We start from the raw sequence: 9,062 nt of genomic DNA, 5'->3' as shown, positions 1-9,062 counted from the left end.
TCAATTCAATATTTATTTTTTGTTTTACTGGTAGTACTGGGCATAGAAAAGTAAATAAATGATAAGGTCCTTGTCCCTGAGATGTCCATAGTCTTTTAGACCTAGTGTTTTGATTGTATTTCCTTGTCTCTCCCCTACTAGAGTATGACTCCTATTCCCTGGAGGAGGAGGCTAATGACTCCGCAAGGTGTCTGAAATTAGAGGTGTCATTGAGGAGATAAACTTTGAATTGGCAATTAAAGGATGTTATGATTTGGATGAAGAGGTGGGGAGAGAAGAGCAAGATGTTCTAAACAGAAATGATAAGGCAATGCAAAAGCACTGACATAGGAAATAATTGTTGAGACTGACAAGCATCCTCATGTGGCCACAGTTTCTATGTTTGTTTTGAGAAGGGAAAAAATGAGAAGGATTAAAAATGGGTCAAGATGGTGAAAGAGTCATCTGCTCTAAGGCGTTCTGATTTTACCTATAGGTGGCTGGTCCCCTTGGAAGCTGGGTAAACATAGAGTGACAAAATAAAGTTTGTGTTTTGGCAACAACCTCAGGGTAAACAGTACAGAAGGTGAACCAAAGTGAACTACCTTGGACAAAAAGTCAAGTTGGGATACAGTCACAACAGCCCTCAGGGGACAGAATCCTATTGCCATTTCCAAATATTTGGATTAATATTAGTCTTAAGTTTTCTTTTAAAATTGTTATAGAAACTACAATAGTTGCTGAAAATGAATTAAAAATAAAGACGTTTCCCAAAGGCTTAAAGTTCAAAATAAAAGTTCAAAATTGAGGATATCCAGGGATTTCAGAAAAACATAATACCAAAAAAAAAAAAAAAAAGAAAGAAAGAAAGGAAAAAGTATATTAAGTAGTAAAGACAGGTATTCAGTACTCCCCCCTCCCCCCAAGATTTTTGCCATAGGATGTGTGTTGTCACTGGAGAAACAGAGACAGAGAGAGAGGGAAAGTGAGAGATCACCCCCTGGGAGGATAGCCACAGTGCAATCCCTTCTCTATTTTCCTCTAGGGATTTTTTCAGGCATGCTTGCACATGTGCCTGGCATGATTTTCAAGCTGCCAGGTCTGAGACTCAAATCACGGAGTTGGTCACATGGGATCTAGCAGCCTTAACCTCCATGCTACTTGCTGGACCTCAGCACATTTTTAGAAACTCAACTGATGAACGTAAGACAAAAATATATGTACCATCTCTGAGTGAGAGTGGAGGTGGATGATTGCTGGGATATACTGCAGAGCAATTAAATATTTTGTTAAAGAAAGTAAAAGAGACTTATGGTTTGTGGATCAATCAATTTGAACTTTAAATAAAAAAATGGGGAATAATATTAATAGTTACAAAAGATGTCAATTTATAGAGCACACAAAAGTGGTTTGGATAATAATTTTATATTGGTAACAGTCATAGGAAATGCTAACAAAATATTTGGCAATATGCTACTGTACTATTACATAATTCAAAGAACACTCAGTTTGTAGAATTTTCAAAATAAAGGGAACCAGCAGTTAGCATAATGGCTATGTCGCTGGACTCCCACGTAGTCGACTGCGGTTCGTGTCCCGGACCCGGTGGCTTAAAACTCACGCCAGGCGCATCTGCGTGCGTGCCCAAGATCCCGAGAGGAGAATGGAGGAGAAGGGATTGCAGCGTGACCAACCCCCCGGGGGGTGATTTCTCGCTTTCTGTCTCTATGTCTCTCTCTCTCTGTCTGGCGAGCACATGCGCCCTACAGTGAAAATCTCTCCAAAAATAAATAAATAAATAAATAAATAAAATAAAATTTAGCTTTAGAAATTTATTTTAAAATTGGGACCAGCAGTTAGTGTAATGGCTATTTTACTGGACTCCCATGTAGTCAACCACAGTTTGAGTCCCAGACCCGGTGGCTTAAACCTATGCCGGGTGCGTGTGCATGCATGTCCAAGATCCCAAGAGGAGGATGAAGAAGAGATTGCAGCGTGGCCATCTCCCCTGGGGGGTGATTTCTCACTTTCTGTCTCTCTGTCTCTCTCTGTCTTTCTGGTGCGCACACGTGCCCAATAGCAAAAACCTCTCAAAAAAAATGTGTTAGGAGTATTTTCTCCCCATCTGTGGTGTTTCTTAATTTTATTAATGCCAGGGGCCAGCAAGTGGTGTGGTGGTTGTCACACTGGATTCCACATGGCCAATCGCAGTTTGAGTCCCAGACCTGGTGGCTTGTTTTCTCACTTTCCTTCTCTCTTCCTGGTGAGCACACATGCCCTATAGCAAACTTAAAAAATATTCCTGGGGAACAATAAACCGTGCAGAAGAAGACCGTGTCCGTGTCGTCCGAAGCCGCCGCAGTTTGCCACCAGAATACAGGTATTGTGAAAACCACCACTAAATCAAAGCCAAAATGGAAAAGGAGAAGACTCATACTGTTGTCATTGGACACGTAGATTCTGGCAAGTCCAGCACTACTGGCCATCTGATCTACAAATGTGGTGGGATCGACAAAAAAAAAAACACTGAAAATTTTGAGAAGGAGGCTACTGAGATGGGAAAGGGCTCCTTCAAATACACCTGAGTCTTGGATAAACTGAAAGCTGAATGGGAGTGTGATATCACCATTGATAGCTCCCTGTGGAAATTTGAGACCAGCAAGTGTTATGTGACTATCATCAATGCCCCAGGACACAGAGACTTTATCAAAAACATGATTTCAGGCACATCTCAGGCTGACTGTGCTGTTCTGATTGTTGTTGCTGGTGTTGGTGAATTCAAAGCTGGTATCTCTAAGAATGGACAGAACCATGAGCATGCCCTTCTGGCTTACACACTGGGTGTGAAGCAACTAATTGTTGGTGTTAACAAAATGGATTCTACTGAGCCGCCCTACAGTCAGAAGAGATATAAGGAAATTTTAAAGAAGTCAGCACCTACATTAAGAAAATTGGGTACAATCCCAACACAGTAGTGTTTGTGCCATCTTTTGGTTGGAATGGTGAAAACATGATAGAACCAAATGCTAATATGCCATGGTTCAAGGGATGGGAAATCACCAGTAAAGATGGCATTGCCAGTGGAACTACACTGCTTGAAGCTCTTGATTGCATCCTGCCACCGACTCGTCCAACTGACAAGTCCTTGAGTCTGCCCCTCCAGGATGTGTACAAAATTGGTGGTATTGGCACTGTTCCTGTCAGCCAAGTGGAGACTGGTGTGCTCAAATCTGGTATGGTGGTCATCTTTGCACGCCACCGTGCGACAACTGAAGTCAAGTCGGTTGAAATGCACTCTTTGCACGCACACGTGCCCAGCATTAGTTTTAAGCCACCGGGTCCAGGACGCGAACCACGGTTGACTACGTGAGAGTCCAGTGACATAGCCATTATGCTAACTGCTGGTCCTCACGAAATACAACAAATTTTAAAAGAAAGAAAAGAAACCAGTACTGGGCCCAACAAGTGATGTGGTGGCAAAGGGGCAGGACTCCCAAATGGCTGACCATAGTTCACATCCCAGACCTGGAGGCTTAAAAGTCACGCTGGGTATGTGTGCATGTTTGTCCAAAATTTCAGGAGAAGAGTGGAGGAAAAAGGATTGTGGCGTGATCATCATCCCTAGGAGTGATTTCTCGCTTTCCCTCTCACTGTTTCTCTCTCTGGCAAGCCTACATACCCTTCACCTAAAACCAAAACAAAACAAAATCCAAAAACAAAACCAATGATGATCTTGAATCAAATATTTTCAACCTTATTGATTCCATGTAATAGTGTTTCATCTGACAATTAATATATTTGACCCGTTTGCATAGATACACAGAAAAAAACTCATCTGCCTAAAAATGAGAAAATAAAGCTCAGAGGAGAGGCTATTCATTTATTAAGTCATCAAATATTTAAGTATTAGGTTCTGTCCTAGGTACTAGGGTATAGCAGTGAATAAAACAGAATCTCGCTTTCTATCTCTCTGTCTCTCTCTCTGTCTGTCTGGCGAGCGCACGTGCCATATAGCAAAAACCTCTTAAAAAATTTTTTTGTTGTATCTCTTGCTTTGTCTTCTTTCTATTCAATCCATTGCTCTTAACACCTTAAACTTGCCCTGACCTAGTCTTCCATCCCTTGAGCTTTAAGTATTCTTTCTTTTTTTAAATTTGTCAGAGGGCATGTGCCCACCAGAGAGAGACAGAGAGAGGGAAAGTGAGAAAGCACCTTCCTATAAGGCATGGTCATCCTGCAATCCTTTCTCCTCCATTTCTCCTTCCTTTTGTGACTTTGGGCATGCACACACATATACCCCATGTTTTTCCACCAGGGCTAGTACCAGAATCTTGCAGGGAGCTATGTAGGATCCAGTCACCTTAACCAACAGACTACAGGCTGGTCTAAGCCTTAAATCATCTTTAAAAATCACTAAGTTTAACTTTTCCTATCTTGCTAAGTAATGGTAAGATTACCTATTATTTTATTTCTGAAGAAAATTGTCTCATATTTGCTTTTATTAGGAAATATACCATTTTGTGTTATAGAAGCTTATAAAGTTATATTTTATGTATTGAAAAGATAATATCTTTTAAAATATTATGATAAATGTAATACATGAATGAATTTTAAAAATTTCAACATGGGCTGGCTCCATGGCCTGATGATTGAGGCAGTTGGATCCCAAATAGGTGACTATATGGTTCAAGTCTCGGACCCTGTGGCTTGAGAGATACACAAGGCACTTGTGCCCAGGATCCCAGGGAGTCCAGGGGGGAGAGGGATGAAGTAGAAGCAATTGTGTGACCATTTGCTATGAAGGTATTTTCTCCTCTCCTGCATTCTGTGTGTCTGGAGAACACATACTCTCTAGGAAAAAAAAAAAAAAAAGAAAAGAAAGAAGGGGAGGGAAAAGGAAAAAGAAGGGAAAAAGAAATCACACAGTACAGATAAGTAGAAAGTAAAAGATAAAAATGTAGCTGTTGGACTCTGTAATTTCAACTATTACATAGTTTTAAATAGTTGCAAAAGGAATACTTTTTAGAAAATGTCATCACCTATTTCTTCAAATTACCACAAACTGGGTGGCTTAAAAAGTTCCTGGAAAATGTTTTATGAAAAAATTGTACACAGATTTTCAATTTTGGGCATCAACATAAATTGGACTTTAATTGCATTTTTCCACCAACTTTTTGAAGACCCCTTATGCACTCATTCTCTTATAAATCCCAAGTTTTTTTCTGGGTGGAAATCAGAGCCAGTAGGGCTGTACTCTCTCTTGAGGCTCCAGGGCAGAATCCAATTTATTGCTTGGTCCAAATTCTGGAGACTGTCCTCAGACCTTGGCTCACAGTTCTCCATGACTTCACCTTTTCTACCCCTGCTTATCACCTAGCTTTCTTCTTTTGACTTCAACTCTCATTCTCCCTACATGTTATAAGAATTCTTATGATTATATTTAGGGCCCACCCAGATAATACAAGATAATCTCTCTATCTGAAAATCATCAACTTAATCATATGTGCAAAATCCCTGTTATCTCAAAGGGTGATATTCACAGGTTCTAGAAATTAGGACCTGGATATCCTTGGGACCATTATTTACTTTACCACAGTGACAACCAAGAATATGAAATGATTATCATTTGAAAGTCTATAACAGAAGTTATGTGTAACTAATTCAAGCATAAAACCTAATCAAGGGCCCACAGGTCGTGTGGAGGTTGAGGTGGCTGACTGCCCAGTTTGAGTCCCAGACCCAGCAGCTTGAAAATTGTGCTGGGTGCATGTGCATGTATGCCCAAAATCCTGAGAGGAGAATGGAGGGGTGGGGACTGTGGTGTGGCTATTCCCCTGGGAGAATATTTCCCTCTTTCTGAGTGCACAAGTTCACCTGCTCTATAGCAAAACAAAAACAAAGAAACAAAGAAAACCTGATTAAAGGTTATGTTCATGCAAGCAAGTTCAATCTTTTCATTTAAATATTCAAAAAGGTTTTATCTCAATTTTAAACAAATTCAATAGTTAATATTTCTTCTATTATTTTGAATTCATTTAATTTTCATATATATATATATATATATATATATATCAAAAAGCAATTAACTCTTTGCCAAATCTAACATAGATATCCATAAATTCTCTCTGGTCACCCCAGGACAAATATTATAATTTTCTCTCTGCGTCACAATAAGGAAAAATTTGGGAAATATAGCTCTACAAAGTTTAAGAAAACTAATACAGTGGAGAAAAGAAGGGTTGGAGGTATGAGCTAAGTCCATATCTACTGCAACAGGAAGTCAGAACATAATGCTTAAATACAGAAGTCAAAGAAATAGCAATATAGGCATTTAGAAATATGGAGTTTACTATTATGAGAAAAATGATTGCCTTTAGAGTACAGGGTGTAAGTACAGGAGAGTACTGCTATTCATTATGAGCATTTTGGTTTTGAATTTAATTTTTAAAGATATGTATCTTCACTGAAAAAGAATTTAAATTCAACTTCAAATAATACCAGATTTTGTTATTGTTGTTGGAGAGGTTTTTTTTTTTGTTTTTATTTGCTATAGGGCGCATGCACTCGCCAGAAAGACAGAAAGACAGAAAGCGAGAAATCACCTCTCAGGCAAGATGGCCATGCCATAATCCCTTCTCCTCCATTCTCCTCTTGGGATCTTGGACATGCACGCACACCTGCACAGCATGAGTTTAAGCCATCAGGTCTGGGACTTGAACATGGGAGTTCAGCGACATAGCTATTATGCTAACTGCTGGTCCCAAATAATACCAGAATTTAATGTTAATATTCTACACTTTTTCCTGTGGTCTTTTCTCTAAATATGACATTCCTCTTCTTTTTTCATTCTAGACAGAAAAATTATATTTTCTTTTCTTTTTAGAAAACTTTTATTTAAATTAATTTTCTTTATTCATGACAGCATGCATCACATGCACCAGACAGAGAAGCACCACTCCCACCTCAGGGTCTAATCACATTGTGACCCCCTTCCGTCAGTCCTTCCCACTAAATCTTGGACACTCAACATGCCAGCCCACCATGCCTCAGGCTAACCAAGCCCAGGGCTCAAACCACAGTCACCAGGTGGGATCTAGCTTTTTTTGAGTAATGCATTAGTGCTGTGCCATGGAGCCAGCCCACATTTTATTTTCTAATCATATTATCAATTCATGACATCTAATGACTCAATTATTTAAGCCTTAATTTAAAAAGTAGTCCTGAGGTTCTTCTCTTTAATATGTAGGTAAGTGGTGGATGTGAAATGCTTAAAATAAATTCTCTGAGACTAAATTAGGAAACAGAAGTTCTTTATCCTTTTCTTTCTAGTGGTGTCACCGGCAGAAAATTTAATAAGCTAGACCAGAGGCAGAGATATTTGGAAACCATCAAAAGTCATTTGATGGAGTGCGCAACAGGGAATCTTTAATATGGCTGAAAGAAGACGACAAAACAGGATTAAATTGAATGCATTTCTGTTTCACAGTTCTTCTCTATAAGGATTTCAAAGTCAATAAGAATAAGTAACTGTATCATCCATACATATATAATTGTAGTAAAGCAGAATAATGCTTATTTTAGCTTACGAATTTAATAAGACATATGTTATTTTTAGTCTGTTTTTGTACTTCTAAACTATGATTGCATAACAATGCTTATTAAAAACATTTTAATAGGAGTCAGCAAGTTGCATGGTGGTTAAGGTGTTGGACTCCCACATGGCCGACTGTGGTTTAACTCCTAAACCTGGAGGCTTGCTTCTCACTTTCCTTTTCTCTGTCTCTGGTCAAATAAGAACAATAATAAATAAAATTAAATAAATTAAAACACCTTTAGTAACATTTAGGGAGTAAGAAGTGTTTATGTTTATTTCTGGGCCTACCTATTAAAAGGAATGACTTTTTTGCCCCTACTAATCAAGGGAGATCTGAAGGTACAGTTTAGCACATGACTGACACACAACAATTTCATGAATATCACTATTTCTCACCAACACTATCCTTTGATGAACATGCAGAACAGGAAAAACAGGAGAACAGTAAGGAACCGCCTTCTTCAGCTTTCATTAGAGAACCTAGAGGGAAATTATTGATAAACATGAACGAGATCGTATATGTTGTGATTAAACTGCATTCTTGTGCACATAATGATTTCAAAACCAGTGAGATGGGTTTATCAACTCTCTAGATAACCACCCTGTAATGATAGATAAATCAGTTTTGTTTTGTTTTTAGTTTTTGCTATAGGGCCAGAGAGAGAGAGAGAGAGAGAGTGAGAAATCATCCCCAGGGGGGATGGCCACAGCCAATCTCTTTTCCTCCAGTCTCCCTCAGGATTTTGGGCACCCATGCACATGTGCCTGGTTGATTTTTTTTTTTTGGAGAGGGTTTAGCTATAGGGCGCGAGCGCTCGCCAGACAGAGAGAGACAGAGAGACAGAAAGCAAGAAAGCACCCCCCGGGGGGATGGTCACACCGCAATCCCTTCTCCTCCATTCTCCTCTCGGGGTCTTGGGCACGCACACACACGCGCCCAGCGTGAGTTTTAAGCCACCGGGTCCGGGATGCGAACCGTGGTCGACTGACTACATGGGAGTCCAGTGACATAGCCATTACGCTAACTGCTGGTTCCCGTGCCTGGTTGATTTTCAAGCCACCATCCTGGGACCTGAATCACACTGCCGGCTATGTGGGACACAGTGCCTTAATCTCCACATTACCTACTGACCCAGATTAACCCCTTCTTTTTCGTTTTTTCTTTTTTTAAAAAAAGCATTTCTCTTATCTCAAATAATTGCTATCATTCTGATACATAAGTTATATAACCATCAAATATAACTTAAAAGTCACACTGTGAAAAAATGGAAGGACATGTCATAATTTAAATTCACAACTTGTTTCAGCAAACTTCCTGATTCATTAACAACAGAGTGTTGGCAACAGGAAAGAATGAAGTCTTTCTCAAGTATTTGGAAATCCCATTCATTTTTGGACTACTCATTCATTAGTACTTTGTCTCATATCTTTTTCTAGTTAACCCTGTTTGGTTACCTTTTGACTCAAGTGAAATGCCCTACTGTTAGAT

At 39.4% G+C, this 9,062-nt stretch overlaps 1 pseudogene; it reads left to right on the top strand.

Moving 5' to 3' along the window:
* The first annotated feature begins 2,393 nt into the window (after positions 1–2,393).
* Positions 2,394–7,408, top strand: LOC114008446 (elongation factor 1-alpha 1 pseudogene; annotated as a pseudogene).
* The last annotated feature ends 1,654 nt before the right edge of the window (positions 7,409–9,062 follow it).

This window comes from Tupaia chinensis, unplaced genomic scaffold (genome assembly GCF_000334495.1).
Source record: "Tupaia chinensis unplaced genomic scaffold, TupChi_1.0 Scaffold000341_1, whole genome shotgun sequence".
In the NCBI taxonomy this organism is placed as follows: Eukaryota; Metazoa; Chordata; class Mammalia; order Scandentia; family Tupaiidae; genus Tupaia; species Tupaia belangeri.
The sequence above is the reverse complement of the archived record's forward strand: the minus strand, read 5'-3'. Positions and strand labels throughout refer to the sequence as shown.